The sequence below is a fragment of the Pyxicephalus adspersus genome, chromosome 6 (genome assembly GCF_032062135.1).
Source record: "Pyxicephalus adspersus chromosome 6, UCB_Pads_2.0, whole genome shotgun sequence".
Lineage (NCBI taxonomy): Eukaryota > Metazoa > Chordata > Amphibia > Anura > Pyxicephalidae > Pyxicephalus > Pyxicephalus adspersus.
Window position 1 is genome coordinate 38,256,445 of NC_092863.1, and position 10,340 is coordinate 38,266,784.

Sequence of the window (10,340 nt, forward strand, 5' to 3'; positions counted from 1 at the left end):
TTGCTGGAGTTTCACCCTTATCCATGTTGTTTGACTGTTCTTGTTGCAGCAGGAAAACCCCTAAACATCCCTATTGCTCTATTGTAACAATTAATTATCCACCAAGGAAAGTAGGGCCTAATTTTACAAGCCACAAAAGGCAGAAAGAAATCGCCATGGTAATGCAGAAATTCGACATATATGAAGCTGTAGGATGATCTGTTCCAAATCAGTTGGGTAAATAACTGGTGGCTTTTTTTACTGATTTTATTTATTTATTTATGTATTTTTAGATGTAAGCTTAAGTAACAACTGTTACTTAGGCAAAATATTTTACCTTTATAATTAAAGAAATTATTTCAATTATTGGATTTGGTTATTGGCACATATATCTTTACCTTTTCAACACAAATGAAAGGCTGACATTCTCCAGGTTACATTTTGATCTTCTGAAAGTTGTCTTTTGAAACAGATTCCTTGAATTCCTATGAAACTTTCTAACATTATGCTGGACAATATGTGATGCAAAAAAAACATAAAGTATTTAAGAAATTACAACCACCTTGATATCCCAACCTCCTTATTAACTATTTTATATCAAAGTCAGCACTTAGCATATCGGTTCTTGGCAAAGTTGCCCTTTTTTCTTTGTGTGTCAGCCTAAAAAGTAATGGGTTCCTATGAAGGCCAAAATAAGGCAAGCAACTTTAAGTATTGGTATCCACAATTATCCCTTAGCTGCTCTTAGACATCTTATTGGGGAGGGGAGGTTGGGTAGAACATCTACAGCAGTGGTACATGTGTAGAGGATTTATTGAAAATGAAAAGCTTCTTTAAAGTTGAAAAATAGTACAAATACACTGCCTTTGGCTGGTCCAAGGCTGAAAACTTTCACCAAGAATGATGGATAAAATGTGGAAAATTAAAAATGTGTGTGTATATACTTACAACAGCAAACAGTCAAAAAAAACTGTGATCGCCTACCTACAAGAACAATGGGCATATGAGGCTAATTCCAAATCATGTTCTTATTCCCCTTTTCTTTCTAATGAAGGGAGTGAATTGAAATACACAAGCACTAATATTCTGCTGATCAATGTCTGCGTTTGATAAAGATGAGTGATCTAACACTCAGGCCTTTCAGTCTGCAAATTGTTTGCCTGAATGTAACTGGTTGGATTCACAATCTATGATAATAGGATGTGAAAATTCACCGTCTGCAAAGCCCACCACGAAAAAAACATATTTGAGTCAGTAGTAATGAATTTCTATCTGTAATGTATTTAGCAACCATTTGGAGAAAGGATCAGTAGACCTTTACGCACCAGCGTATCAGCCTATGTCTGCAGCTGTACTTTAACTTCAAGTTGTACTATTGTTGTATTATTGATTTAAAAATTACAGTGCAATATGGATCTTCTATGTTATTCATTTATTTATAAATAGATTGTAGTAGTATGGTGATAAAGGTGTGAATCTCTTGTTACACAATTATTTACTTAGGTAGGCAATACATTTTTTATCAGCTTTAACCTTTATTTGTTAAAACAAATATTGCTCAGTTGAAATATATTTGTATCTTTAACCATAAAGAATATAGTATAATAATATAATGCTCTAGTAACTCAAATAAAGGGAAACTATATGGACACAAATAGGTGGGTTGCATTGCCAAATTGCTTTTGAATGTGCAATCCTGTGGCCTTACCCTTTCCTGTACCCTTTCCTGTACCTCCCAATTTGAATGTTGGCCACACTGATCAACTGGGAAGTTTGAGGTTGGAAAGGAACAAGATCTATTTCCACTAGAAAGGTCATGATTCGCCTATATTGACTATATCACTGAATCTAAATATAATTTTGTGATGGAGTTCTCCACAAAAGGTAGGCTCTGCTCATGCTTATGATCAATACAAATCACCCAGTGGAGTGCAATGCTAACCAAAACTATAGATATCAAAAAGGTAAGCAAGTTACAAGACCAACATAGACCTTAAAAAAATTAAAAAATGGAAACTGGTGACAGACAGTGCATAGAAAGCGATGTATTACATTCTTACTATGTGTTGCACTGAATGGGGTCAGCATCACAATGGACAGTAATGTAGATGGTTGAGCATTGCTGTGCACTGTGGAATGTACAAAGTGATATAATGTATACTTTTATTTAAGATATACCAACTATTATATTAATTACTATTCTGTCCCACTTTCCAAAGATTGGATAATTGCTCATGTGTAAATTAGCAAAAAAAAACTGTCACACAAGTGCAGACACATAAATATATCAGTATAAATGGATCCTTGGGATAAACTGGGAGCCTTATGACTCTGATATGCTATCACCACTATACCAAAGTCAGACAATAAGCAAATCCCCCACCTTTCACGTGACAACAATGCAGCCTGCATATAGGAAGATCAGCTATGGGGCACTGAATTGTGGAGTGGGGTCCGTAGGAGAAGTTTTAAGTTTTTGTGCAGTTTGAGAAACAGAAAAGTAATTTTTGATAACAACAAAAAAAAAATCTTGGATTGGCATATCAAAGTTCGAATGATACTAACGTTTTGCAATGGAATAAGTAGAGCTATTGTTTTTTATTTAAAATGTCCAATGAAGTATTGAAATATAAATACCTTCTGTTTTAGGAAGGCTATTGTTGTATTTAGTGAAAAAATTAAAAGGCAGTAACTGCCCTATGTTGCCTTTAAGGCATTAGTCCTGTGTCCTGTGCAGTTGGATGTTTCACTCCCTCTCTCTTTGTGCTTGCTGAAACACTTTTATTTTTTGTTATAAATGTCCTTGAATGCAGTCAATGCCCTCTATATAACAGATGAAGTATAGCACTTAAATGTGGAAGCATAGATATGACAAGAGGCTGCTGTTCCACCTAAAGGTACTGTAAAATTCTGACACAGCTAGGAATAACTGATTAAAGCAATGGTAATATCACCTTAGCACACCTGCAATGTGTCATTGGCGGCATTAGATGTTCACTGTAGATTTTCTTTTGTTAAATGAAGCTGTTTTGTAAAAACTGCAAAAAAAAAAAAAAAAAAGTAAATTAAGAAACCAGGAGTATACTAATAAATCACGAATAATTAAGCAACAAACAAGGTCTCCAAGATTTTCATATTCCAAGGCTACTGTAGATTAGAACAGCCTTATTCTTATACATTAAATTAATAGTAGATCCGGACAGATGTGTCAATAACACACATGTGAAATTAGCTCCTATCCCCAGAAGAAAACTACATGGTTTAGCCATTCCTAGGCTAACCTCATATATTGAGCTAGCGATGGCAATGCAGAAGAAGAAAGACAACTGCATGGACAAAAGCATCTGAAGCGTCGCTTTCAGAAACTGCACCACAACCCCACCATAACACAAATGCAACTGCATGCAAACACTTGCACAAAGTGGCTCCCAACTGCTCCCATACACCTCCCAAGGGCGCATTTGGGAGTATGGTTGAACATACACTACAAATGTTGGAAAAGAAGCCTAGAGCTCCAAAATTTATATTTATCAGACAAATAAAATTAAGAAAAAAAATAATTAACAGCCCTGACCCCAACAGCCCCAAAAAGTTGATATAATATTGGCTGTAGGGTGTCCCTGGGTGTGTGTAGAAATAAGTTTCTGATTGGAACAATGAAAAATGCATTAGGTAAGGTGTAATATATCAGCTTCATCTGAACAAGGGATAATTATGATACCTTTGTAAAAGGAAAAGAGGAGTTACATTTGATTTAAATAGATATTTGGTTGTGCTGCTCTTGCTAGTGATGGGATCTGCTGTTAAACCCAGAAATGTTTGTATTCTAGCCACTTTTACTGGTGTTTTCTCTTAGTTGCTTCTTTCCTGACTCAAGCTGTGTGTGAGCTGCTGTGTAATCTGTTGCTTCACACTGCTCTGCTGCACCATTAACACATTTTGGTCACAGCTCCTCGCTAGTTTCTTCCTGTAGCTTCTAGTTCTTGCAAACCATTATGAGCCCAGTAAATCAGATGGCACATCTCAGTATCTGCCGTACAGGGAATATATCTGAACTGATTTTTTTTTATATTACTTATATAGTTATACATATAGTTTATAGTTATAGTTTGTACATATACACATATACTTTCCTCGTCATAGGAATTTGCAGTCTTGGATCGGACAACATGAACAAAATATGAGTGTGTTCACCTTTCCCATGAAGTTGTACTGACTGGCAGTGTCAATGTCCCAGAATTACCCACTTAGCTTTGTAACTCTATCACTTTCTAATCCAGTCTTTCACCCATAGTGTTCCTTCAACCTTACCCTGTAGTTCTTTCTTCTCCTGATTCTCCTATATAACATTTCAACCAACTTAGATGTAAACACTTTTTTTCACTACTCTTAATTACAGAGTCTCTTACCCAGCCATTCCTAACCAGGGTTTAATGGAACTCTGGGCTCCCTTCAGAGATCACCAGGGGTTCTTAGCTTTAACACCACTTTTGTGGGGCAACAACAATGACCCCAATTATCTTTTTACCTGTCTGTAAAGATTGAATTTGGACCAACCCGTTAAGAGAACATTCTTCACACTGGCCATCAATGTAAATACCATTTTTCTAATGAATTTATTTAAGCAGACCGGAACATTATTGTAAGGATTCTACTGGGATAAAAAAAAGGTTGAGAAAGGCTGCTCTATCCAACTTTCTATCCTCTTAACTTACATTTACCCACTGTCCTCCCATTTTACATAGAATGTCCACTCCAATTGCAGAATGCTAACCTCAATCAAGGAATGTCTTATTCATTATTGAAATCCCCTGATGGCAGTGCTGCAGCCACTTTTTTCTGTGAATTCCCAAGCTTTACCCATATCCTTTGACCCGACAAAAGGTATGTCTCCACTTGCTACATTGCAGCACATTGTTTACCCACCCTAGCCCTGTTACACCAGGACAGCTTTACCTACTAGTTTACACTAGTCTGGATTCTAAACATCTTGCAATGATTGTCAAAACAGGCACAGCACATGTCCTAATGAACATGACCTTGTGCCATAAGTGTTTCAAGGCTCCTTCAAGATCCAAAGCAGTCCTGGACACATAGACTCATTTTTGTAGTGTTTGTTGCATATCCTGATAATAATTGGGCGATACTGTTTATGCTTTCCTGTTTATTTCAATGGTTTTGAAAGACCGTTTATGGATCAGATCTGTTATTTGGTAAATTGTAAGACATTGCTAAGCAAAATAAATTCAAAAATAATGAATTGTCTATGACCAAACCAAAAAAAAGAATGTTAAGAAAACATTAATACAATCCAAAGAGACAGTCATTAAACCAAACCAACATAACATAGCCGATCTCATCTATCTATGACTGTGTTCTCAGCTTTCATACTAGCAGCCTTGAATAGGATCTGTGGAATTTTATTCAGCAAGATGGAATTTCACTGTTTTTAGGATATATTTTGTTGAAGTTGCCATTCACTATTTAATTCTATTGAAACTTACAAAATACATGCTTTTATTACTAGTCAGAGCTGTAAACACAGTGCAGCTGAGCAAAGCATATATTGTGATTAAATGTGCAGGTTAATAATAACTTGAAAAATAACCCACATTGGTAAACAGAGTGTGGAAGTTCACCCACATGCAGCTGTATAATGTGCAAAAAGTAAAGGATGATATTTCCACGAAGAGAAATATCAAATCAATATGCCCTCCTTCCGTTGAGAGTGACCAACAGCAGTGGTCACCAATCTTTCTGGCAGCATGGCAAGGTAACATTGAAGAAACTATTGCCACAGCCAGGAAGGGGACCAGGGCACACTAACGGAGAAAAGCAGAGCAGTGTAAACCTTACATACACTCTTAGAATTTCTGCCTCCTGTGATCCCACTGTCACTAGCTGAAGTGCAATGTAAAGAGGGCCACCGGCACTCCCCCTGCCTGCACTCCTGTCATCTGTGGCCCCCAACTCACCGGCCATAGACTGGTACTGGTCAGCAGCCTGGTGGTTGGAGACCTGTGCCCTGCATAATGCCTTCTCACCACCACCACCATACTTTTGTCCTCATCCCCTTTCCTCTTTTTTTTTTTTTTTTACAGATACCTGCTGCTTTTCCTTGTTTCATAAATAATTGTTTTATCAATGATTAATATTTAAAAAAAATTATTATTTTAAAAAATAATAGGTCACTTAAGATAAAAAAAAACAGCTTTTGCAGCAAAATTTGACTTTGTGGATAATTTCACCCACTTCTGATAGATGTCTTCAGTCTGATGACCATCATGCAATCCACTTAATGCAGGCCATCCTGGATCTGCCCCAACCAGTTACTTTTCTTTTTCTGCTTCTTGTCTGCAAATGTATTGATTCATTTTACAGGTCCCATGATTTTACATACTCAGAAAGGTATTACTATATTGTAACTAAGCATGCCAAGTGATCACAGATGCATATTCAATTACATTTATAACTATAAAATATAATATCCAAATAATACATCCTAACTTTACCTATTAAAGTGTATATAATTAAATGTAAGTATGTATTATTTGGATGAAAATTCAGGGATTTCATTTAATCATAGCTACCAAGGAAAAAAAATACATTTTAGAGATATTTTTCAGTAAGCATGTCTCATTAGAGGCTTTCTGATATTGCTGCTTCCAGTATGTTGTCAGTGTCTGCTCATATAAAATCCCAATTGTTCAGACTGATTTATATTACTACTACCCAGAGTAACTTTGAGAATATTAATGAAATGTAATGTGTATGCTGATGGTATTGGTGTAAAAGGTAACTACAACGCAGCTTGCGGTACCTGTTAGAAACAGGAGAAACACAGAACACAGCAGCCTCATTTGGACACCTAATGTGTATAAAAGTAAAAAAAACGCTATGGATATAAAAGTAGTAATACACATTTGCCATAATTAAAAGCATGAACAGTAATAGATCAAATTCATAAATACAGAGCAACAAAGACAAACTCATCTTATTATGTCACAGGAAGATTACCCAGCACTAACGCAGATAATTAAATACATATGCTCATTCAAATAAAGAGCACAATAGGTAACAGATTCTTATAACACTTATTATAAAATAACATTGTACATTGTACAGGGTTTAAAAGATTACTTCCTTTATTATGGCCAGGAGTCATGAATAAAAAAAAAATTTGTAATATATTTCTGTTTATAGTCACCTAGATATGAAATGTTATCTATTTTGTATTTGTATGTATTTTATTTAAGCCTGTTGTTTACAGACCTCAATATTGTAAGCTGATATTTACATCAACCGCTTTGTTGTCTCCTTAGCTAACTCACAATGTGTTTGTAATGTAATAACTGTCCATATGTAAATCAAAATTGAACATAGTATATAAACTAGTATAAAACAATCATTTCAAAACATATTTTCTTAAAAATAAAAGATCTAAAAGCCATTTAATATAGGAGTGGTTGGAGGGTGACACAAGACATGCAATTACCTGGTATAAGCTATGTTTTATGTGGGTATGATGGTACACTCTCTTCTAAACACACTGTAAACCCATTAGAGCTCCCTCTATGTGCATGGATGTCTAATTGTTACCTTGTTACAGAAGTATCTAATAAAGCTACAAAGAAAATTACCAACATGTAAATGTTAATGCTGCAATTATACATCTATAAGAAGGGTTTATTAATCACACAACAAATATAATGTTGAAATGGTCCCCATTGTCTGCTACGATAAAAGGTTGGCATTATGTTCACCTAGTAAATGTTTGTGCAGCAACGGTCTCACTACATTTCTGGTGGACACAAAACTATATGAAGATGAGTACTACAATGTAAATACCCAAACAATTGTGAGTAAAACAATGCACTAGGTGTGACCGTGAATTTGTGCAGTTCAGGGTTTAGTGATCTCCATTATTCCATTATTAGGTGGTCCCATTATTCCTGGTATTGTGATGGCTTCAGGATCTGCAGTGTAATTCTGGTCCTTGAAGTAGAGTGGTGGAGGAGGTAAATTATGTGGTCCAGTCATAAAATGACTTTATATGCAAAAAGGCTAAAATAATTCATTGAATTTATCAGACATTTGTTCTCTAAATAACATCTTACAGAATGCCCGGAATGCATGATCTACTAAATGTACCTAAAATCTGTACTATAGCTGCAGTAAGACAAAATAGGACTTTGTAGGAAGGAATTATCAAAGAATACTTGCATGGCAATAAAGAATGTTCCCTGCAGATCTGGAAGATATTGTTCTGCTCAGCACACCTACTTTCATTTTATACGTAGTGCATTCAAGATCAACATCAACAAAATAAGTGGCACAACTTGTGTAAAAACAAAGAAAGGCAGTTATAGCTGCAATCTTATATTCATCATATCTAACCCACTTCCTGTGAGCCCAGGGTGTCAAGGGCCAACACCTAGAAGGGAATGAGAGAGAGCAAAGCCATATAACTACATGGCCTAAATCAATGGTCATCTGTAGTATTATGGAGGCAGCTATTTACCAAATAGATCAAGTAAATCTGCAATACCAGAAACTTGGCAATTAGCATAAATGTCTTCCATGCTATTCCATAGGCCTTCCAGATTGCTCATGTTTGTGGTCAGTTTGAAATGGCAAATCAGATGTATTCAGTTTCCTGGTTTCGGGAAGTGCAGAGTTAACTCTGACTTGGTTTTTCTTGGCTCCTCTCTGCAGATGGGCAGACCAGCATTCAGATGATGTGTGATTGGTGGTAATCAGCTGAATGCAGGATACTGCAGAAGTTATTTTCTCCCAGACAACATTACAAAAAAATGAGTTTCAGAGAAATTGCTTCTTAAATATACTGCTGCCAGATAGAATAAAATGTGGAGAGTGAAGAGGTTTCAGAGAAGCAGACATGGAGAAAGAAATGAAATAATACTGTGGAAGTCACATGTGAAAGAAAATAGTTAGGTTGATTCTAAGGGGTCAGCGACCAGATGAAATGCATATGAGAAGCAGCAGGCTGGAATAAAGACTATGAAACATGACATAAAAAATAAAGATACATTGTTGAGACATTGTTATAATTAATATTATACATATATTATTATATATATATTATAGTCTGAATTTATAAAGTATTATTGTTATATATTACAGCACAGCACCCTAGAAATAGTGTTAGTATAAAGGAAAACTGAACTCCCTATTAGTATAAAGGATATTAATATTGTAATCCATTTAGTGAATCTGACATTTACTGAGACATTTCCTAGTGGAGAATCAATTACTGAATTACTTTAATAGTACAAAAGGTTTGAAAAAAATAGAAGTTTATTATTAGGGTTTAAATTTCAGAAATAACAAAAATCACACAAAAGTGTTAAATGATTGTTTAGGTTAAGGAAGAGCATAAGAACTATTGGAAGCAGTTTCAGACTAAACCGGCAGTGAGGTTGCAGTTTACTGCTTGCCCATGGCACTGAATTCCTACCTTGGTGGTGGTGGTGGGGACACAACAGCCCCTAAGGGCATGAATGGGGGCAGTAAGTAGTACCAGTGTAAAATGTGCAGACACTGGTTGTTTAAGTGACCAAACAGCTGACAAGTGCCAGTTCGGGGAATCACAAAGGATTGCTCAATGAACCTGGCCTTAAACATTGTAGCACAGGTTTAACTGTGCTCCCAACTGCTCCTATTCGAACAAATGGGATGGGTTGGGAAGTGATTTCTGCATGCGTTGTGGTAGAATTGCGGTTCCTGGAAGCGACATATCACTTCTAGCCATGCAGTTGCTTTTCCTCCTCTGGAAGAAGAACCACACTGCTACCCCAAAAGCAAGGGCACATTGATCAGTGGTGTGGTTTGCCACTACTGGGGGCAAAGCAGCAGTTTCTTTTGCCTTTCACATGTGTGAAAAGGGTCTTACTTACCTAATACCTCACACAACCAAGAGATTCGAACACTTCTTTTCCATTCCACGCTTAGGGTCCTGGTTGGGCCCTCAATATCCTCACTTATAGTACTGGACTACAGGTCCTGCATTGAAGGGGGCGCTATCAGTACCAGGGACCACAGCATGGAGCGCCCCGGAGAAGAGGCTGCCGGGGATCCATCACACAGAGTAGCCATCAGAAACAAGGAAGATAAGTAAAAGATCTTTTTACATCTCCCAGACCTAAATGAACATTTAACTGCACTATAAGGGTTTTTTATCTGTAGTTAGGATTTTTAGGATTTAAACTGTCTTATATTTGTCAGTTTTAGGGTCTGTTTAGAAATATATGAAAAGATAGATAGATAGATAGATAGATAGATAGATAGATAGATGATGGATAGATAGATGGATAGATAGATAGATAGATAGATAGATAGAT